General features: G+C 45.9%; 1 protein-coding gene across 1 annotated transcript in view; it reads left to right on the forward strand.

The window, feature by feature from the left end:
• The window catches only part of STAG1 (stromal antigen 1), a 1,758,022-nt gene that overhangs the window by 1,331,060 nt on the left and 403,236 nt on the right, over positions 1 to 23,726 (forward strand).

Below are 23,726 nucleotides of genomic sequence, written 5' to 3' on the forward strand. Positions count from 1 at the left end.
CAGTCCCAGCCCGCCATATTCCGCTGGGATGGTTAATGTGGTCATGGGGAGGCGTGCGAAGGTGGCAGACTTCACGCAGCACTTAGATAAGATTTTAGATAGTGCTGGGGAGGAGCCGGCTGTCTTGGTACATGTGGGTACCAATGACATAGGAAAATGTTGGAAAGAGAGGTTCTGGAAGCCAAATTTAGGCTCTTGGGTAGAAAGCTCAAATCCAGAACCTCTAGGGTAGCATTTTCTGAATGCTACCCATTCCACGCGCAGGGCCCAAGAGACTGGCAGAGCTATGGAGTTTCAATGCGTGGATGAGACGATAGTGCAGGGAGCAGGGTTTTAGATTTGTTGCCAGAGAAATCGCTGGGTCACTTTATTTAGTTTCTTCTCATCCGCTCTTTCAAGGTACAATGGCAAGGTTTGAAAGACATATAACCATTTAGGTATAATACACATATTGTACAAGGCAATCCGCCCTAATAGCTTTATGGGCAGGGAACCCCACATGCCTAGCCTTTCCTCAGTCTCTGTTAGTAACCATTCCACATTTTTCTTGTATAACACTCCTAAGTCTGCGGGGATCTTTATTCCTAGGTATTTTATTGAGCCTAGCATCCAGATTAATTGCTGGGGGCCATTCCATCTCCCTACGCTATCTGCATCAACCAGGAGAATACATGATTTCATATGGTTTAATTTAAACCCTGAAATCCCCCCAAATCTCGTTACCTCGTCTAGCAGGGATTCCAGTGAGTTAATAGGGTCCGTTATAATCAAAAGAAGGTCATCTGCATAAGCAAACACCTTGAGCTGGCGATCCACCACTTCAACCCCCTGTATTTCCCTTTTTACCATCATGGTCCTCAGCAAAGGCTCCATTGCCAACATGAACAAGAGTGGACAACCCTGTCTAGTACCCTTATTTATCGGAAATTCTCTCTCCCTCCCTCCGTTGATGATTACACTAGCTCTAGGGTCCTTGTATAGTGTCTTCACTGCTCTCATAAACCATCCTGAAATGCCCATTGTTGACATGACTTGAAATAGGTACTCCCAGTTGACTTGATCAAACGCCTTTTCTGCGTCTAAGCTGATTACCTATGCTGGGATCTCCGCGTTTTGCACGTTGCCATTGCCAACAGCAATTTTCTCACATTATGCACTGCTCTCTGTTTTCTTATAAATCCCACCTGTTCTGGGCCTACCAGGCTTGGCAGACATAGCGCCAATCGCTCTGCCAGGATTTTTGCAATTAATTTTACTTCCATGTTTAATAAAGATATTGGTCTGTAAGACTCAGGCCTCTCTGGCGATTTACCCGCTTTCAGGATTAATGTTATATGGGCTACATTAACATGGGCAGGGAAGCTACCTACTGCTATCACCTCTTCAAAGTAACTTAACAGATGCATGAGAGCTTTTGGGGGCAGCAATTTATAATATTCCCCTGAAAGCCCATCTGGGCCCAGAGCAGATCTTAATGTCAATGCCCTGACTGCCTTCTGTAATTCTTCCATTGTTAGCTGTGCATTCAAGCACTCCAGGTGCTGATGATGCACCTTTAGCAATTTAGCTTCTTGTAAGTAGGTCATCGAAGCTTCTCCCCTCGGCGTATCCTGACTTTTATATAATGTAGTAAAATAGTCAGTGAAAATGTGGCCAGTTTCTTTATGGTCACTTGTCAGTTTATCATTTTTGTCTCTGAGTGACCACCATCCTAGATTCTCCCCAGTCTTTAACTAATCTGGCTAGTAATCGCCCAGTCCTATTTCCGAATCTATGAAGTTTATATTTATAATATAACTAGTAAAGAAGGCCCGTTTCTCAGAGCAATGAAACGGGCACTAGCTTGTTTTTTTTTTTGGGGGGGGGGGGGGGAGGTGACTCACGCAGAACAGGAGCATGGCCATCAAAATGGATTTCTTTTGTCAGCGCTGTTCATGTTTTCGGTGCTGCAGTGTAAGTGAGCGGTTATGTCTTCATTGGTGCTGGCACTCCGTTTCATCCAGTGTCAGTGCTCCGCCCTCGTCGTCTTCACGTAGTGACGCGAGGGCGGGGCACACACTGATGGGGAAAGTGGCTATCTCGATGCCTCAACTTCCGATGGGGAAAGCTGATCTCGACGCTTCAACTTCCGGTGATGGCTTCATTTAGAACGTTGGGGTTGTGAATTATATAGATAGATGCAGATCTAGTTTCTATTTCGTGCAACATTGAGTTTAAAGTGATTTGCACCAGCTTCAAGTTGTCTAAGTTCATCTTCTTCGATTTCTGTGCATACACCTTTTGGGCCTTTTTAAGTCTTGCTTCCAGTAATAAAATTCCTGCCGCCCTGCATTTATTACGCTTGCTACAGTATGTAATAACGTCACCCCTTAGGACCGCTTTTGATGCTGCCCAAAACAAAACTGGTTGCATCTGGGCATGTATGTTGTTGTTCTTAGCATACTCTTCCCATTTGTTCTTTAAATATTTTTGAAATTTGATATCTGAAAATAAATAAGCTGGAAATCTCCACCCTCTCTCCCCTCGTCTATCAACCTGAAGCTCTATATTTATCCAGACTGCTGAATGGTCCGATATTTCTTCCGGGCCAATGTTCGCTCCTAACAATTGTGGGAAAACTGAGCGGTCCGCTAATATATATTCCAGTCTGGCTTGAGTGCCATGGGCTCTAGACCTATGAGTATACTCAAGTTCTAAGGGGTGGAATGCTCTCCAGGTGTCTACTAGATTGAGTGATCTGGAAAATAGCGCCATCTCTTTGGCCCATTGTCCTAAATAATGCGATGAGGTTCTGTGGGAACAGTCTAGTTGTGGGTTTAAAACTAAATTAAAGTCACCCACCATTACCAACCTTTTATTACTACAACTGGCACATTTGCCCGCTATGGACCTGAGGAATGCTGGGTCATAGGTATTAGGGCCATAGAGTGTTACTAGTATAATTTCTATTCCTGGTAGCCAAACTTTCAGTATTATATATCTCCCATCTTCCCCACTGGCCACCCTTGAAGGTTTATATGCTAGCCCTTTTCTGATAAGAATAGCTATCCCTCCTTTCTTCCCCCTGGCAGCCACTGAAAAAACTTTCCCCACTCACCTCCACTTCATCTTAGTATGTTCAATATCTGACAAGTGCGTCTCTTGCAGGCACGCTATATCTGTTTTTTGCTTCTTCAGAGCTGCTAAAATCTTTGCTCTTTTAATAGGGGAATTTACACCCCCAACGTTCTATGTTGTTGCTCTAACTGGCAGCGCACCCTCCAAGACTCAGTACCTTCTCTCGGACCTTTGGATATCTGATCCAGCCGAACCCCCAACCCCTTTTTGCCTTTTGTAGTATGTGAAAGCAAGTTTTGTTTCCGGCCTATCCACCCCCCCTTTCTTAACCTTCCCTGCCCCCCTCCCGTTTACCCAGATCTAAGTACCCTCTCTCCATCTCCAGGGCTATCCTGTAAATGGAAAATAAGGACCTCCTAAGCATATGAGGCCCGTGCCCTTGCTTCACATAACGTGTGCCCTTTATTTAAACCTCAAACCATTTTACTCTATTTCTGGTGCCCCTACTGAATTATTACCTGCATCATATCTTTTCTAACAGGCCTGCTTCTAGCACTGCTGCCTTTGCTTCAGTTACAGTTTTAAACAGTTTCCAGTGCCCCTGAATCAAAAATTTTTTTATTTTTATTTTTTTGTTACATTTGTACCCTGCGCTTTCCCACTCATGGCAGGCTCAATGCGGCTTACATGGGGCAATGGAGGGTTAAGTGACTTGCCCAGAGTCACATGGAGCTGCCTGTGCCTGAAGTGGGAATCGAACTCAGTTCCTCAGTTCCCCAGGACCAAAGTCCACCACCTTAACCACTAGGCAAAATCCGTAAGTTTGCCGGAAACTGTAAGAAAAATCTTATTCCTTTATTTACCAGTGCTGAACATAGTGGGTGGTATTGCCGCCTCCGCAATTGCACTTCTGCTGAAAAGTCCTGAAAAATTAGCACTTTGCTCCCTTCATGATTCAGAGAGTCTCGACTTAGCTTAAATCCTTGCAAAATTTCCATCTTGTGTCGGAAATTGAATATTCTGTCTACCACCACCCGTGGACGTGTCTGCTCGTCTGATTTGCACCCCACATGATGAGCCCTCTCTACAACAATCGGGCCTATGGTGTCCGAAAGTGCCAGTTTTTTGGCCAGCATGTTAAATTCCTCTCTGGGACGTTCTCAGGTAGCCCCACTATCCGTATGTTGTTCCTTCGCGAACGATTTTCCAAATCTTCCAATTTTTCATGGAATTCTTTGAGCTGCTGGGTTAAATTATCTATGTCAGGGCCGTATCCGCACCCATCATCCTTCAGGGCAGACACCCTCGTTTCGAGGTCTCCCACTCTTGTCCCTACGCCGTCCATCTGCGTAGTTAATTGTTTGAGCTTTTGCTTTACCTCGGCCCATTTCGGGTCCCAAGCTTTTGCTACTGCAGAGGTAAGTTGCGATAGCTGTGTTTTGGAGAACCCTCCGGACTGTGAGGCGCCTTCCTCCGCCATTTTGTTATCCGGACCGCATGTTTTTATTTTCTCTCTTTTCGCCGATCTACTACTACTACTATTTAACATTTCTAAAGCGCTACTAGGGTTACGCAGCGCTGTACAATTTAACATAGAAGGACAGTCCCTGCTCAGAGAGCTTACAATCTAAAGGACAAATGTACAGTCAGTCGAGTAGTCTCTGCGCCATCGCCTCTGGAGATCTCTTTAAGTACTTGTCCATACAACAATCTACTTCTCTGGTAAGGGCAGTATCAGGGCACGATCAAATTAATTCGAGATTAGGCAGGAGTCTCGGAGCTCTAACAACACGCTGCTGCTCAGCTCATGTCCTCACCGGAAGTCCTCACATATGAATTATATATATATTACATACAGGTACTTATTTTGCTTTTGGTTGTTTGCTACTGCGATTGTCTGCAGTTCACTGCCTTGCTGCAGTATTGCAAGGAAACTGTGACAGTGCCTCCTTCTTTTTCTCTCCAAATTACTTGAGCGTGCTGTTCACCGCCGCTGCCTTGATTTTCTCTCCTCACATGCTATTCTTGACCCATTACAATCTGGTTTTCGCCCTCTCCACTCAACCGAAACTGCGCTTACTAAAGTCTCCAATGACCTATTACTGGCTAAATCCAGAGGTCAATATTCCATCCTCATTCTTCTTGATCTTTCCGCTGCTTTTGACACTGCCGATCACAACATACTTCTCGATACCCTGTCCTCACTTGGATTCCAGGGCTCTGTCCTTTCCTGGTTCTCTTCCTACCTCTCCCTCCGCACCTTTAGTGTTCACTCTGGTGGATCCTCTTCTACTTCTATTCCTCTGCCTGTCGGCGTACCTCAGGGTTCTATTCTTGGTCCCCTCCTCTTTTCTATCTACACTTCTTCCCTTGGTTCATTAATCTCATCCCATGGCTTTTCCTACCATCTCTATGCTGATGACTCCCAAATCTACCTTTCTACCCCTGATATCTCACCTTGCATCCAAACCAAAGTTTCAGCGTGCTTGTCTGACATTGCTGCCTGGATGTCTCAACGCCACCTGAAATTAAATATGACCAAAACCGAGCTTCTCATTTTCCCCCCCAAACCCACCTCCCCGCTCCCCCCGTTTTCTATTTCTGTTGATGGCTCTCTCATTCTCCCTGTCTCCTCAGCTCGAAACCTTGGGGTCATCTTTGACTCTTCTCTCTCCTTCTCTGCTCATATCCAGCAGACCGCCAAGACCTGTCGTTTCTTTCTTTACAACATCCGTAAAATCCGCCCCTTTCTTTCCAAGCACTCTACCAAAACCCTCATCCACACCCTTGTCACCTCTCGTTTAGACTACTGCAATCTGCTTCTTGCTGGCCTCCCACTTAGTCACCTCTCCCCTCTCCAGTCGGTTCAAAACTCTGCTGCCCGTCTCATCTTCCGCCAGGGTCGCTTTACTCATACTACCCCTCTCCTCAAGACCCTTCACTGGCTCCCTATCCGTTTTCGCATCCTGTTCAAACTTCTTCTACTAACCTATAAATGTCTTCACTCTGTTGCTCCCCAGTATCTCTCCACACTCGTCCTTCCCGTGCACTCCGCATCCATGGATAAATCCTACTTATCTGTTCCCTTCTCCACTACTGCCAACTCCAGACTTCGCGCCTTCTGTCTCGCTGCACCCTACGCCTGTAATAAACTTCCTGAGCCCCTACGTCTTGCCCCATCCTTGGCCACCTTTAAATCTAGACTGAAAACCCACCTCTTTAACATTGCTTTTGACTCGTAACCACTTGTAACCACTCGCCTCCACCTACCCTCCTCTCTTCCTTCCCGTTCACATTAATTGATTTGATTTGCTTACTTTATTTATTTTTTGTCTATTAGATTGTAAGCTCTTTGAGCAGGGACTGTCTTTCTTCTATGTTTGTACAGCGCTGCGTATGCCTTGTAGTGCTATAGAAATGCTAAATAGTAGTAGTAGTAGTACAGCATTCTTTAGGCCATACAGAAGAATCAATGGAAGACCCCCCCCCCCCCCCCCCCTGTACAGCCCATTCACAAGAAGATTGTTGTATGTATATAGAGTCCAGAAGGCTCCCAAATTCGAGAAGCTCCAGTTTCTGCACCACTCCATGGTCATCGAATCTGCTATCAAAAGGGCCAAGAGTTTTAAGACTGTCTCCTCAATTCCCCCGGGAGGGAGGCTCAGACCTTGGAGTCTTTTGGGAGGAAAGAATTTCAGAATGCTATGCTCCTTTCCTTTATACATTCTTACTAGTTTTTACTGAGCGTGCACTTCTGGAACTTAGCAGTGTGACAGATTTTGCAGGAATTTTACCACTTGAGAAGTCTGCAGAGTTCCAGTGATAAGTACATAAATATTGCCACACTGGGAAAGATCAAAGCTCCATCAAGCCCAGCATCCTGTTTCCAACAGTGAACAATCCAGGTCACAAATACCTGGCAAGATCCCAGAAAAGTACAAAACATTCTATATTGCTAATCCCAGAAATAGTGGATTCTCCCCAAGTCCATTTAATAATGGTCTATGGACTTTTTCTTTAGGAAGCCGTCCAAACCTTTGTTTTAAACTCCGCTAAGCTAACTGCCTTAACCACATTCTCTGGCAACAAATTCCAGAGTTTAATTACACGTTGAGTGAAGAAATATTTTCTCCGATTCATTTTAAATTTACTACATTGTAGCTTCATCGCATGCCCCTTAGTCCCATTATTTTTGGAAAGCATAAACAGATGCTTCACATCTACCCGTTCCACTCCACTCATTATTTTATAGTCCTCTATCATATCTCCCCTCAGCCGCCTTTTCTCCAAGCTGAAGTGCCCTAGATGCTTTAGCCTTTCCTCATAGGGAAGTCGTCCCATCCCCTTTATCATTTTCGTCGCCCTTCTCTGCACCTTTTCTATTTCCACTGGTGATTTTGATGTGGCGTCCAGTGCCTCTGCTATTGGTATTAGGATGCGCAAACTCGCCTGGCTGCATGCCTCAGACCTAGAACCAGTGGTTCAAAAGAAGCTAGTGGACATCCTATGCTGGGGAAACAATCTTTTTGGTAATATAATGGAAAAGGTCGCCAACCTCATCAAGAATAGATCTGATGCCATCATCACTCTACTAGCATGGCTACCTCTTCTGCCAAATAGAAGCTTCCACTTCTGCATTGACTTCCAGAAAGTTAGTGATGATTCCAAGTTTGAAGCATATGCAGAGTTTCAAGTTGATTGAATTGATTGAGAGTGGAAAAGAAAAGTATACAGAGGAAATAAAGGCAAGTATTGGTCAGTAAATCTTGTTACAGCCTTCCCTGAGTATATGAGCTGTTAGTACAGCATTAACAGATAGGCACTGCAGGATCTAGTTTAGTCTTCCTGCCCAACCCTAGCACAACTCTTCATTAATAGTCAATTATTGTAATTAGGGTAACAAGCAACGAGTGCTCTTATAGGGTTTTAAATACATTTCATTACCATCTAAGAAGGAAACACTAAATAAATCATACTATATAAACTAAAAGACAATTTTATATTAGGCTAATATCCCTAGTACTGTAGCAAGGTTTAAATTATTGAAAAATTCAAAAACACTAAGATGGGGTCAGCAGTCCTGCAGCAAGAGGTGTGCTGTCCAGTTTTTTGCATTGAGTGTGACATGTATGATTATCTCCCAGTTGGTGAGATGTCATATGTGTATGCCCGATGCAAAGAGCTCCTAGCTCTCAGAGAGCGTGTCCATTCTCTTGAGGCTAAAGTAGCAGACTTGGTGGAGCTGAGGGAGACAGAGAGGTACATAGAGGAGACCTACAGGGATATTGTAGAGAAGTCCCACCTCCAGTCTGGTAGCCCATGTGCAACCTTGGAGGAGGGAGGTCTCCTAGAAGGAGAGCATCACTGGTGAAGTAGGAAGTACTCCTGTAGCCAGGACCTGCCCACCAGGGGATGTACTATCCTCTTGCACCAAGGATATGTCTCCAAGTGCTGCCCAGGAGGGAAGGGTTAGGACAGCTGTTGTAGTTGGTGATTCGATCATTAGGCATATAGATAGCTGAGTGGCTGGTGGACATGAGGATCGCCTGGTGACTTGCTTACCTGGTGCGAAGGTGGCAGACTTTACGCAGCACTTAGATAAGATTTTAGATAGTGCTGGGGAGGATCCGGCTGTCTTGGTACATGTGGGTACCAATGACATAGGAAAATGTTGGAGAGAGAGGTTCTGGAAGCCAAACTTAGGCTCTTGGGTAGAAAGCTCAAATCCAGAACCTCTAAGGTAGCATTTTCTGAATGCTACCCATTCCACGCGCAGGGCCCAAGAGACTGGCAGAGCTATGGAGTCTCTATGCGTGGACGAGACGATAGTGCAGGGAGCAGGGTTTTAGATTTGTTGTGAACTGGGCAACATTCTGGGGAAGGGAGAGCCTATTCCTAAAGGATAGGCTCCACCTTAACCGGGGTGGGACCAGGCTGCTGGCATCGGCATTTAAAAAGGAGATAGAGCAGCTTTTAAACTAGAAACTGAGGGAAGGCCGACAGTCACTCAAAAGCGCTTGTTTCGGGATAAGGTATCTTTCAAAGATATCACCAAAACAGGGAAAATAGGGTATCCTAATAGTGAGGTTGCAAAGGAGACTGTAGTAGATCAGGTGTCCTTAAATAAAAATCAGACAAAAGATTGCAAATTAATACTGTCAAGTACTGAGCATGATATAAATAGGAACAGCAAACATAGTTTGAAATGTCTATATACGAATGCCAGTAGCCTAAGATGGGAGAGTTAGAATATATTGCACTAAATGAAAAATAAGATATAACTAGTAAAAAAAGGCCCATTTCTGACACAAATGAAACGGACGCTAGCAAGGTTTTCCTCGGAGTGTGTATGTTTTAGAGAGAGTGTGTGTGAGAGTGACTGTGTAAGAGAGAGAGTGACTGTGCGAGTGTGTGTGTGTGTGTGTGAGAGAGAGTGAGACTGGGTGTGAGTGTGTCTGTGAGAGAGAGTGTGTGTGCGAGTGCGTATGTGAGACACAGTGAGTGTGAGAGAGAGAGTGTGTTTCACACAGATACAGTATGTGTGAGAGAGTAAGTGTGTGTGAGAGAGAGCGAGTGTGAGAGTATGTGTGTGATACACAGACTCTTTGTGAGACCGAGAGTTTGCAGAACCCACCCCCCCCCTTTTCTTCCCCCCCCCCCCCTTCCACCTCTGTCTGAGTTCCAGAACCCCCTCCCACTTCTTCCCATCCGAGTTCCAGGACTCCCTCCCACTTCTTCCCATCCCCCCTCTTCCCTTCCCGCTCCGCCTCTCCCCCCCCTCCAAGTTCCAAGACCCCGCTACCCCCTGATCCAGGACCCCCCTCCCCTTCCATTTCCAGTACCTGCCCCTCCCCTTCCAGTGGATTTCCATTAATCCCCTCCCCCCGTGTTGTTTCAGGACCCCCTTCCCCCCCCCTCTGTCATTTCAGGCCCCCCCCCCCCCCGTGTCGTTCTTGACCCCCCCCCCCCCCACTCCCCACCTGTCTGGCCCTCCCCTTCATAAGAGCTGGCTGCTTAAAAGTTTTTACCTCCTGCCCGCAGGGACGCCGCTTCCGACAGCTTTTTCTTTCGCTTGTGTTTCAGCTGTTCTTGGGCGAGACCACAGGAAAGGCTGAAACAAAAGCGAAAGAAAAGGCTGACGGAAGCGGCGTCCCTGCGTGCAGGAGGTAAAAACTTTTAAGCAGCCAGCTCTTATGAAGGGGAGGGCCAGAGAGGGGTGGAGTGGGAGGGGGGTCCTGAAACGACAGAAGGGGGGAGGGGGGGTGTTTGCGGCACCATTATCGTTGACAGAGCACCTTCAGCAGCACTATGAATAATTCTCACCTCCAACGTGCTTTCTTGCCTGGGACCGTGGCTCCCTCAGAGTTGGTCTGCTAGGGTCACATCATAATGCGGCCAGTGACGTCAGTCTGATCTACAGAGCCTACCTGACCAACTCCGAGGGAGCCACGGGCCCAGGCAAGTCAGAACATTGGAGGTGAGAATTATTGTTTAGGATAGGCATCTCTGAGACCTGGTGGAAGGAGGGTAACCAGTGGAACACTGTCATACCGAGGTACAGATTATATTGTAGTGATAGGGTGGATCGAATTGGTGGAGGGGTAGCACTCTATATTAAGGAGAGCCTTGAATCAAAAAGATTGAAAACTCTGCAGGAAACAAAACACTTCTTGGAATCTCTGTGGATTGAAATTCCACATGTAAAGGGGAAAAGGATAGTGATGGGAGTGTACCTGGCCAGGATGAGCAAACGGATGCAGAAATGTTAAAGGAAATTAGGGACGCAAACAAACTGGGCAACACAATAATAATGGGTGATTTCAATTACCCCGATATTGACTGGGTAAATGTAACATCGGGGCACGTTAGGGAGGTAAAATTCCTTGATGAAATCAAGGACTGCTTTATGGAGCAGCTGGTACAGGAGCTGACGAGAGAAGGAAAAATTCTAGACCTAGTCCTTAGTGGAGGTCATGATGTGGTGCGGGAGGTAATGGTGCTGGGGTCGCTTGATAACAGTGATCATAATATGATTGGATTTGATATTAGCTTTGAAGTAAGTATACATAGGAAATCAAATACGTTAGCATTTAACTTTAAAAAAGGAGACTATGATAAAATGAGAAGAACAGTGAAAAAAAACTTAGAGGAGCAACTGCGAGGGTCAAACATTTACATCAGGCGTGGATGCTGTTCAAAAACACCATCCTGGAAGCACAGGCCAAATATATTCTGTGTATTAAAAAATGAGGACGGAAGACAAAACAGCCGGCATGGTTAAAAAGTGAGGTAAAGAATTCTGTTAGAGCTAAAAGAATATCCTTCAGAAAATGGAAGAAGGAACCGACTGAAAATAATAACAGCATAAGGAATGTCAAGTCAAATGCAAAGTGTTCATAAGGAAGGCTAAGAGGGACTTCGAATAAAAGATTGTGTTGGAGGCAAAAGCATATAGTAAAAAAATTTTTAGTTTTATTTATTTATTTGGATTTTGCTCACACCTTTTTCAGTAGTTGCTCAAGGTGACTTACATTCAGATACACTGGATATTTCTCTGTCCCAGGAGGGCTCACAATCTTGTACCTGAGGCAATGGAGGGTTAAGTGACTTGCCCAAGATCACAAGGAGCAGCAATGGGATTTCAACCGGCCACCTCTGGATTTCAAGACCAGTGCTCTAACCACTAGGCCACTCTTCCACTCCATTAAAAGCAGGAAGCCGGCAACAGAATCGGTTGGACCACTAGATAACCGAGAAGTAAAAGGAGTGATCAGGGAAGACAAAGCCGTAGTGGAGAGATTAAATGAATTCTTTTTCTTCGGTTTTTACTGAGGAAGATTTGGGTGGGATACCAGTGACAGAAATGGTATTCGAAGCTGATGAGTCGGAGAAACTTAATGAATTCTCTGTAAACCTGGAGGATGTAATGGGGCAGTTCTACAAACTGAAGAGTAGCAGATCTCCTGGACCAGATGGTATTCATCTCAGAGTACTGGTAGAACTGAAAAATTAACTTGCGAAGTTATTGTTAGTAATATGTAATTTATCCTTAAATTCGAGCATGGTACCAGAAGATTGGAGTGTGGCCAATGTAACACCCATTTTTTAAAAAGATTCCAGCGGAGTTCCGGGAAATTATAGACCTGTGAGTCTGACGTCGGTGCCGGGCAAAATGGTAGAGACTATTATAAAGAACAAAATTACAGAGCATATTCAAAAACATGGATTAATGAGACAAAGTCAACATGGATTGAAGGGAAATCTTGCCTCACCAATCTACTACATTTGTTTGTAGGGGTGAACAAACATGTGGATAAAGTTGAGCCGGTTAATACTGAGGGGCATAATTGAACGTTGCCGGCGATCTATTTTGGCGGTGGCACTACAGCTAGCCGGAACCGTATTATCGAAAAAGATGGCCGGCCATCTTTTTCGATAATACGGTTTAGCCCGGCCAAATGCCAGAGTTTGCCGGGTTTGAGATGGCCGGTTTTGTTTTTCAGCGATAATGGAAAAAAATGCCGGCAATCTCCAACCCAGCGAAATCTAAGGTATTTGGTCGTGGGAGGAGCCAGCATTTGTAATGCACTGGTCCCCCTGACATGCCAGGACACCAACCAGACACCCTAGGGGGCACTTCTAAAATTTTTTTTTAAATATACAAATACCTCCCAGGTGCATAGCTCCCTTACCTTGGGTGCTGAGCCCCCCAAAAACCTCCAAAACCCACTCCCCACAACTCTACACCACTACCATAGTCCTTATGGGTGAAGAGGGGCACCTACATGTGGGTAGAGTGGGTTTTGGGGGGGGGGGGGGTTGGAGGGCTCAACACTTACCACCACAAGTATAACAGGTAGGGGGGATGGGCCTGGGTCCACCTGCCTGAAGTCCACTGCAACCAACAAAAACTGTTCCAGGTACCTGCGTACTGCTGTCAGGGAGCTGGGTACGACATTTGAGGCTGGCAAAAAAGGTTTTTATTTTAATTGTTTTAGTGTGAGAGGGGGTTGGTGACCACTGGGGGAGTACGGGGAGGTCATCCCCCATTCCCTCCGGTGGTCATCTGGTGAGTTGGGGCACCTTTTTGAGGCTTGGTTGTGAAAATAAAAGGACCAAGTAAAAGCGGCGAAATACTGATTAACGCTGCTTTTTTTTTTTCCATTATCCGCAAAAGCCGGCCATCTGGTAGCCACGCCCATGCCCGCCCATGTCCCGCCTCGCCGCCGACACACCCCCTTGAACTTTCACCTGAGCGGCGACGGGAAAGCGGCGATGGTGTCAAAAAGCAGCTTTCGATTTTACCGATTTTGCCGCTTTTGCGAGATCGCCGGCCATCTCCCGATTTATGTAGGAAGATCACCGGCAATCACTTTAGAAATAAGCGTGATTGTGTATCTGGATTTTCAGAAGGCGTTTGACAAAGTTTGGAAAGACTCCAGAGGAAATTGGAGAGTCATGGGATAGGAGGTAATGTTCTATTGTAGATTAAAAACTGGTTAAAAGATAGAAAACAGAGAGTTGGGTTAATTGGTCAGTATTCTCAATGGAGAAGGGTAGTTAGTGGGGTTCCCCAGGGTTCTGTGCTTGGACCGCTGCATTTTAACATATTTATAAATTACCTAGAGTTGGGAGTAACTAGTGAAGTAATTAAATTTGCTGATGACACAAAGTTATTCAAAGTCGTTAAATCACGGGTGGATTGTGAAAAATTACAAGAGGACCTTACGAGACTGGGAGACCTGGCGTCTAAATGGCAGATGACGTTTAATGTGAGTAAGTGCAAAGTGATGCATGTGGGAAAGAGGAACCCGAATTATAGCTACGTCATGCAAGGTTCCATGTTAGGAGTCACAGACCAAGAAAGGGATCTAGGTGTCGTCGTTGATGATAACATTAAAACCTTCTGCTCAGTGTGCTGCTGCGGCTAAGAAAGCAAATAGAATGTTAGGTATTATTAGGAAAGGAATGTAAAACAAAAATGTAGAAGTTATAATGCCTTTGTATCGCTCCATGATGCGACCACACCTCGAATATTGTATTCAATTCTGGTCGCAGCATCTCAAAAAAGATATAGTGGAATTAGAAAAGGTGCAGAGAAGGGCGACGAAAATGATAAAGGGGATGGGACGACTTCCCTACGAGGAAAAGCTAAAGCATGAATATAGAATTAGTCTGGTTTGTCTGCCCTCGTGCAGGTAATATAAATCTGGTTCTTCTCTAAATGGAACTCTCTATCACTCCAGTTAGTAGAAAGCCTTATAAGATACTAAATAAGGAGAGACAGACACAGAAGGCTATGTAATATGAGAATAAGCATTTTATTAGACTTACCAAATGAAGGTTCACTAGCATACAATAGTTTCTGGTTGGAAGGTACAGCTAATCAGTAAAGTCAATCAATACAATCCATAACCGGGCCGCAAAGAGCGTTTCCACAGTCATTATTTCTCTAGCTACTAATGATTACAGCTGTTACTTTTATACCACTCTGTTCACATGTTTTCTCATCAGAATTACACATTTCTCGTCAATTAGTGATTTTCCATATCATCAGCACTTATTAGCAGTTATTTACTGGAAACTTACTTAATTTTACATTTACAATAATTCTTGCTTAACATTTACCATAATTAAGGTCATTCTCATTTGCAACATTATATGCCAGTAATCATAGTTCTGCTTTTTTCTTACCACCTGTTTAGTGACCAAAAATTCCCCTTACATCTGCAAAAGCTATCAGTTTTCAGTAAATCATATCTCTGTTCCTTAGCATTCTACAGTTAGTTCCTCTTTCCGCTTGCTGTGCAAGCACTTATGGGAACATATGTGACACTTGGTAACTGGCATCTCCGTGACTATTTTTTACCTTTAGTGAGGCCTAGCTCAACACACAACTAAGCAGGCTACATTTTGTAAGCCTGTTCTATGGGTCATGTCCAGCATGTTCCATATATTAACAAGCGGCTAGGGTTTTTCAGCTTGGAGAAAAGGTGGCTGAGAGGGGATATGATAGAGGTCTATAAAATGAGTTGAGTTGAATGGGTAGATGTGAAGCGTCTGTTAACGCTTTCCAAAAATACTAAGACTAGGGGGCATGTGATGAAGCTGCAATGTAGTAAATTTAAAACCAATCGGAGAAACATTTTCTTCACTCAACGTGTGATTAAACTGTGGAATTCGTTGGCAGAGAATATGGTAAATGCGGTTAACTTAGCGGAGTTTAAAAAAAGGTTTGGATGGCTTCCTAAAGGAAAAGTCCATAGACAGTTATAAAATTGACTTGGGGAAAATCCACTATTTCTGGGATAAGCAGTATAACATGTTTTGTACTTTTTTGGGATCTTGCCAGGTATTTGTGACCTGGGTCGGCCACTTTTGGAAACCGGATGCTGGGCTTGATTGACCTTTGGTCTTTCCCAGTATGGCAATACTTATGTACTTAGTAAGAAAAGCACTTTGCTGCAGTCTTCTAAGCCCATGAGGAGATGTGATTCTTAGGATAATCCTTGTCTGATCAAGAACAGTGACCTTTCACTATGGTCTGTAGTTCATATAGTTGATGTGCCTATGAAGCAGGCTGTTAGGCCGAAACACGTCAGACATTGTAATTGGACCTGTCACATGGTTTATGACTGCTGGATTGTGTTCATGTGGCTGATTCCCTATTGGGCTTTTTAAATTTGTTGTGTAATTTCTTATTAAAGATTTGCTGACTAATACTTTTATTTCTTCCACTTTTTTTTTACTTTTCTCTCTATTTCTTTTAGTTGGATTACACCTCTTGATTATTGTGAGTAGATAGTGGGGGAAAGCCCAGTTTATTTCCCTTGACCAAGGTATATTGGCAAGTGCTTCTTACTCCAGCCTGTAGGTCTAATTAGGTAATTAGCTAATAAGCTGATCTCTCTGGTTAGGGGTAGTGACGTCAACAGGCAGAATGGCTGCTTGAGTGAATAGCTCCGTGCAAGACCAAGCTATAATGATCAAGGTCAGAGACAAGCTGGTGCCCTTGATAGTCTAATTTAACATAGTTTGATCCTTCTATCTGGTGGGTACTGGAGGTAATTAGTCACAAGCAGCTTTCCGTGAATTTAGTGGTTTGCATAAATAGTCCCCTTTCCGTCATGAGTTCTTCCTTGGTACATCTCTGCTAAGGGGGTAGCAGTGATTAAAGTGTCACTGGTATTCCCTGAGTTGACACCCAAATCCCAGCATCAGTCTGTTGGCATCCAGAGCCTTCCCACACTCCTTGTTCCTTCTGTGCTACGTCGATTTTCTTCAGTGTGGGAGCCTGCAGGAGTTTAAATGCATCATATTCTTCTGCATTTCATTAGAGCTACTTGGCTTGATAACTTAATATAGTCTAACAATACATGTACATTTCAGCATTATCTATTAGCTTATTCCCTAAAGTTAGATAACCCTTTGCTTCCTAAATAGTCCCCAAAATTCCCACCCCATTCCATATCCCTATCTTGAATCAGTACCAATGTTTACAGAATGACCTTTAGCTAAAGTACAAGCCTGAATAAAGGCTACAAGTTCAGCTACTTGTGCACTTTTAACATGAGGTAAATACTGCACTTCAGTGGTATCTTGTACTGTACATATTGCATACCTTACTACCAAATCCCACTCTGATCTTTGAGGCAGGAGTTATCTACAAAATTCAGTCAGCATTATTTTGAGGGGTAGCACTCAGGTCTTTCTGGGCCTGAAACTCAACTGTTAGCACACAGTCATGTGGTTCCCCATTGTCTGGTGTGTGTAACAAATTGGCAGGGTTTAAACTGGTGCACCTCTTAACATGGATGTGACTGTCACATAACAAAGCCAATTCATAGCTAGTGTTTCTTTGAACAGTGAAATGTGTCATGTTCCCTGTTTACACAAGGTATGGGCATCTGAGGATATGGTGGCCATCTTGGATTTGGGCATCTCCAGGATAGGGCGGCCATCTCAGTGGTGGGCGCCTTAGGATGGGGCGGCCATCTTGGAGCTGTGCGGCCTCAGGAAGGAAGCCCATATTTGGGCTTGAGGGCGTCTCCGGTGGGGGCAGCCATCTTGAAGACAGCTGTGCATGTTTGGGCTTAATTCCTGTCCTATTTAAAGCCCTGCCTCCAGTCCTTCCACACTTCAGCTTCTATTCAGTTTCCTGGGTAGTTGCAGTGCTTCTGGTTTTGTTACTATTTGCTGCCTGGTTTTGACCTCTGCTTGATCCTGGACTTGCTACTGTTTGCTGCCTGGTATTGACCTCTGCCTGATCCTGGACTTGCTACTGTTTGCTACCTGGTACTGACCTCTGCCTGTTCCTGGATCTGCTACTGCTTGCTGCCTGGCACGGACCACTGTTTGCTCCTGGTCCTGCTTTTGCCCATTGCTTGGCCGTGCCCCGTGGACTTTGTTCTGGACTCAGTTCTCTCTGCTGTCTGCTTCCCGCACCTGGGGGCTCAACCCCTGGGGAATGGAGGGGGGGCACAGGGGGAACTCGGGGTTGGCCGACAGCCCGGTAAGGAATCCTCCTCCATCGGGCACAAAGGCTCACATCTCCACTGGGCGAGCCTGACAGAAATGTGCGTCTGTGTGAATACCCCTGTAGCCACTGCTTGAGTTTTGTGATAGTAAAGTTGGAAAGATAGTGAGTAATTTGGCAGCCCCAGTACTGTCACGCTGGTCAGGAATAGTGAGCCCTTGGGCCACTGCCGAGGTGCGGCAGGCGAATCACCCAAACAGGAGGCAAGGCAGAGCATTCTGATACCACCAGAACTGAAACTGCTGGACTGGAGCAGAAGCAGTAAGCAGGAGAATAGTCCACAAGTCAAGCAGAGTCTTACTGGCAGGCAGCAAAGCAGAAGGGAAACCAAGAACCAAACAGAGTCTATAGGCTGGCGGCAATCAGTAGTAAATGAGGACTCAAGCAGAGACTTGGGCAGGCAGCAAACAGGAGAATAAGCCAGGAATCAAGCAGGGTCTTGGGCAGGCAGCAGACAGTAGAATAAGCCAGTAAACAAGCAGGGTCTTGGGCAGGCAGCAGACAGTAGAATAAACCAGGAAACCAGCAGGGTCAAAGGCAGGCAGCAATCAGTAGAATAATCCAGGAAAACAAGCAGGGTCAAGCTGACAAAGCTTTCAGGGCAGGAACCGCAACAGACCAACAGGGACAGGAATACAACTCAAGACCTCTGTTACCAAGGCCAAGTAGAAAGTTTCCAGGTGGTTAATAAAGGCAACATACAAGGGAGGTCATCAGGTAAGGGTGCTGCTTAGTTCCAAAAATCCCAAGACAGCCTGGAAGGCTGGAAAACCGGACCGGACCGGACCGGCATGACTTCTGGAACATGGGAAACAGCAAACAGAGAGTCCATCGCAGCCATCAGGTCTAACCACCAGGTGGCGAGATGCATGAGAGCATGAAACATGGGCACAATCGTGACAAGTACTGGGGCGCTGGTAAGGGCTTCTTTGAGGCAACGCCGGTATTTGGAGAATAAAACCAGTGCAGCGCGGACCAGTGGCGTAGCTACGGGAGGCCTCGGGGGCCCAGGCCCCCTCATCCCTCTCTCAAGCCCCCCCCCCTACACTGGTGGCCAAAGAGGTGCCTGATTTTTAGACACCACTTACCTATAGGTGTAGCAGTTTGCTGCAGCTAAGGCTTTTAGGTGAGCCTCTCCTTGGCAGATGCAGCAGCTGCTGTTCTCTGTGCGTACCTTCTGTCTACCAACGTGCCTCTGATTGCTCCCAACGATGCTGACTCCTGTCTATCGGCACCACGTTGAATTACCGAGTCATGTGGTGCTGGTAGGCGGAGCCAGCACGTCCAGAGCCACAAAGATAGGCGCTAGCATCATTGGGCGCATCGGAGGATGGAGTTGCCCTGCCGCAAGACCCGCAATTCCGCGGCTGAAGAGGGTGAGGAGCCTCGTGGGCTAATCATTTGTCATCTCTCACGCCTTCCACTCTGCCTCCGCACCTCCACACCGGTCTGGTCATCTTTCACTCCATCATCCAAGTAGCCACCCTCCAAACCTTCCTTAGATTGCCAACGGCGGCAGCGTTTCACTTAGGCTGTCTCTGGCCAATCCGCCAATCTGCAAGATCCTGCCCGCCAAAAAAAACGGCGGGAACTGGAAGAGGAAAGGCCCCGTGGGTCAGCCGGAGACAGCCTGAGTGAAACGCTGCCACCATCGTCGGCAATCTAAGGCAGGTTTGAAGGACAGAGGCTGGGATGGGGTAAGAGATGACTGGACCAGGGTAGGGGGTGGCAGAGTGAGAGAATACTCGCAGCTCCCCAGCTCTATCACTGGAGCCCAGTTCCGCCCCCCAAAACCCGCACTTTCTCACCAGTCCAGCCCCGAGTGCTCCTGTGCATGCAAGCACTTCTTGGTCCCATGACCATGCACCATTTTCACCCCCAGCATCACACCAGCTGCTTCTATCTTCTTCCTGCCTCAACATTGCAGCAGCATGGTACTTAAATATTTTTTCCTTCTACTAGGTTATAATGAGGGAATAGTGAGGAGGGAAAGAGAAGATCTTCAAAATGAGGGTCAGGGATGGAGGAGATAGATGAGATAAGGTGGAGGAGAGACAGATATACCTGCTGGATTATTGGAGAGGTGGGCAGGAAGAAGAGAAGAGAGAGGGACACATGCTGGCCCTGAGGTTGGGGGACAGGGTACAAGAGGGAAGGAAGAGAGAGAGAGAGAGATGCTGACCCCAGGGGTAGGAAAAGAAGAAAGAAAGAGACATGTGGCCCAGGGGAGGGGAAGAAGATAGATACAGATATACTGGCACTGGAAGGGGGCGGTAGTGTGGGAGAATTTGGGAAAAGCAAGAGGAGAAGCTGAATATGAGGAGGGATAAGGGACATGTTTGATGTGGAGGGGACATAGAGACACAGAAGGAGGGTGATGGCCATATGAAGGGGACAGAGACACAGAAGAGCAATGCTGGACAGGACCAGAATAGGAACAGAGAGAGTGGAGATGCTGAACATGGTGGAAGGATGGGACAAAGAGACGGCAGATACTAGACAGGGCAGATAGGAACACAGAGGGAAGATGGATGGTGAACATGGAGAAAGAAATGTCGGGGGTCATGTGATGCCTGCTTCCTGAACAGCAGCAGGAAGAGTGAGCTCCGCAAAATCTCAGCTAAAAAGCAGCGAATTAACAGAGACTTTCACCCCAAAAATCTGTGGCCGACACAGTTTAAGTCAAAACCTCATCGAAGGGGCAAGAAAGAGAGTGTTGAGCCGGAGGGTATGCCCACGAAGAGCCAGAGAGGCCTGAAGGGTAAAAACGCACCATTAAAGCAAGCGGCAAAAATGGCGGAGGATCAAGAACCTCGTCGATCGCCAGAGATACAGGCATGAGAGTGGGCAAGAGAGATCTCCATGACGGTGGCGACCGCACTAGAGGACCGGTTGAATAAAATTCAATTTGCGGTAGATGAAATTTATGAAAAATTTGATACACAAACCCGGAGGCTGGATGAAATCGATTAGAGAGTGTCGGCACAAGAAGACGCCTCGCAGGACATGACTAATCAAATTCTGGCCCTCCAAAAAGAAACGGCAGCTTTAAAAGAAAAAGTGGAGGAACAAGAGAAAAGAAATCGCCGTGACAACTTGAGGATAATTGGACGCCCGGAGTCGGTGCAGGATGCTGAGCTGTACCAATTCTTCAGCACGTGGCTTCCGAAACATCTTGGAGTTGCAGAGCAAGGAGAACACGGACAGTGTGATCGTGCGCATAGGATAGGAGTGCGAAGAGAGGGCGAAATGAAGCCTCGTACGGCCATAGCACATTTCATGAACTGGCTAACAAAAGAAGCACTACTTAAGGCGTTTCGTTCCCAAAAGGAAACCCTAGAGTATGAGAGTAACAAACTTTTGTTATTCAGGAGGAAGTGACGTCAGCCCTAGAGATGGCAGCTTGATTTGAGAGCTCTGCTGTCTTCGGAGCAAAATAGAAGCTTCCCCTGCGCTCAATTAAGGAGTTTACTCACCAAAACAACGGAGAGACCATCGGAACGCTGGCAGCGAAGAAAAAGTTGGCGAAGTTCAAATTCTGGGCCGATACGCCCAGTACGAGCAAGGGATCGAACCTCCGGACACGCGGTGCAAAGATGGCCGCCGAAGAGAGTGAATCCGACCCAGATCCCGAAGAGCAAATGGAAAGTGAAACGGAGCTGAGCAAACGGGACTTTGTACGTTGGTTCAAAGACCTTAAAACTGAATTGGTGGCGACTCGGCGAAGTATTCAAACTGCTGTAACGGAGTTGCACGAAGAAATAAAAGAGATTGGGAATCGAGTGGCGGAGAATGAGGAAAAAACGGAGGCAGCAATGGCGGAAGTGAAAGAACTCCAGGGAGCTCTTAAAGCTGAAAAACAAGTAAGAGCAGACTTGGAAATAGCGCTGGAAGACCTGGAAAATCGCACAAGACGGTGCAATTTGTGATTTAGGGGCATCCCAGAAGATCAGTATAAAGATCCTGAAAAGGTAGTAAAAGAAATTTGCACCTTTTTACTACAGCAAGCCTCTAACGGGCAGCAAGAACAAGAGCCCATAGAACTGGAGAGAGCCCACAGAAGCTTAGGGCCACCAAGAGGGGGATTGCCCAGAGATATAGTGGCATGCTTCCACAAATATGCTGTTAAAGAGAGAATATGGAGGAGAGCAAGAGAAATGGGAGAAGTAAACTGGCGGTCGGTTAAAGTTAAAATCTTCCAATATCTAGCAAGGAAAACATTGCAGAAAAGAAGGGACTTTAAAGAAATTACAGCATACCTGCAAAAGGCAGGACTGCGATACCGTTGGCTATTCCCATTTGGATTACAGATCACAGTGGGAAATATTACCAAGCGTCTACACACACATCAAGGAGCGTGGAAATTACTGAGAGGGATGGGATGCACAGATGTTCCCAGAGATGAAGAGGCGAACAGGCAATCTACTAACAGCACGAGGAGGATGGAGCAGAATAGCTGGCAGAAGGTTGGGGGAAAGAAAAATCCCATTCCCACAAGGGAGGACAGAGAGGAAGAACAGTCAGTAGCAGTTACCTGAATGAGAACTATACAGCTTCTGGATTTGAATTATTCTTGTTTTGATTGGAGTTGGTGAGAGACTTGGGGATGGGAATGTTATATGCAGATGTTAAAATGGAAGAGAACAAATGTTAATGATTAAGTTGGAAACGCAGGGGGTTAAGATTCTATGGATAACATTGGAATGGTTAGGCTCTGGGGAAGGCTAGCTTCCTAAAGGGTAAGACTGGCACGAGATATAGTTTGCCAGTTACAAGGGGGTACAAGGGGGGGAGGGGGGCTAGGGGGGGGAGGGGGGATGGGGTTGGGGAAAGGGGGAGTACGAATTGGATCATGGAATGTTAATGGATTAAATAACCCGGTTAAGAGAAGCATTATATTCAGGGAACTGCGTAAACTGAATTGGGATATAGTAATGTTGCAAGAGACACACATTAAACAATGTGATGAATCTCTAATCATGAATAAAGGTCTGGGTACGGGGTATGCCCTAGCAGACTCCAGGGGAAACAAAACGGGAGGGCTGGTGATTTATGTTAAGGACCACTTGAAGTTTAATAAAGAAGCAATTTACAAGGATAGAGAGGGGAGATGTTTAGCAATTAAAGGGCATTTGAATGGTCGAAGTGTTACACTTATTAATGTATATGCTCCTAATGTGGGGCATGGAAAATACTTTGATTCGCTTTGGGAAGAATTGCTCCCTTTTGTGGGGGGGGGGGAGTGTTGATGGGGGGGGGACTTTAATCATCCAGTGGGGTCTCTGGACCACTCCATTCGGCAGAAGGGAAGGGGTGGTTATAACGGGCGACAATTCCACAGATTGATGAGAGAACTAGATTTGATTGATATATGGCGACTGAAACATCCGGGCAGACAACAATTCACACACTATGCCCACGTACAGGGATCATATGCGAGAATAGATGCCATTTGGGGAAGCAGGAATGAGTGGGGGGAAGTGCGAGAAGCAGAAATTGAAAACATTCATGCCTCTGATCATGCACCGGTATGGGTGAAGCTAGATGGGCTAGGGGAACAGGAGAGAAGTCAAATTTGGAGATTAAATGAATCCCTCTTGGACAAGGTCGAAGACTGCCAAGAAATACGATCCACCATTAAATTTAGAAATAAATGATACAGGGGAAGTGTCAGAGGGGATACTCTGGGATGCACTTAAAGCGGTGGTGAGGGGGGTGCTTATACGTAAAGGAGTATATCTGAAAAAGAAGAGGGCAGCTCTTGAGATGGAAGTGCGGCATAACTTGGCGAGATTAGAAGCACTACACCAGAGGGAGGGTAAACCCCAGCAACTACTGGAGCTTAAAAAGTGGAGGGGAGAGTTGCAAAAAATTCAGCTGAGAGCAATGGAGTTCCAGAGGCAGTTACTAAAACAGAGATTCTTTGAATTCAACAATAAAGCAGGTGCAATGTTAGCCAGAGGGCTAAGGGATAGAAGGGTTTGAAACACGATTACTAAAATAAAAGGGCCAAAGGACTCAATGCTTTATCAAGATGGGGAAATTAGAGAGCAATTTGTAAAATTCTATAAGACATTATATAGCAAGGAATCCAAAGCCTCCAAAGGGGAAATTAGGGAATTCCTACAGAGCC

The sequence above is a fragment of the Microcaecilia unicolor genome, chromosome 10, assembly GCF_901765095.1.
Source record: "Microcaecilia unicolor chromosome 10, aMicUni1.1, whole genome shotgun sequence".
In the NCBI taxonomy this organism is placed as follows: Eukaryota; Metazoa; Chordata; class Amphibia; order Gymnophiona; family Siphonopidae; genus Microcaecilia; species Microcaecilia unicolor.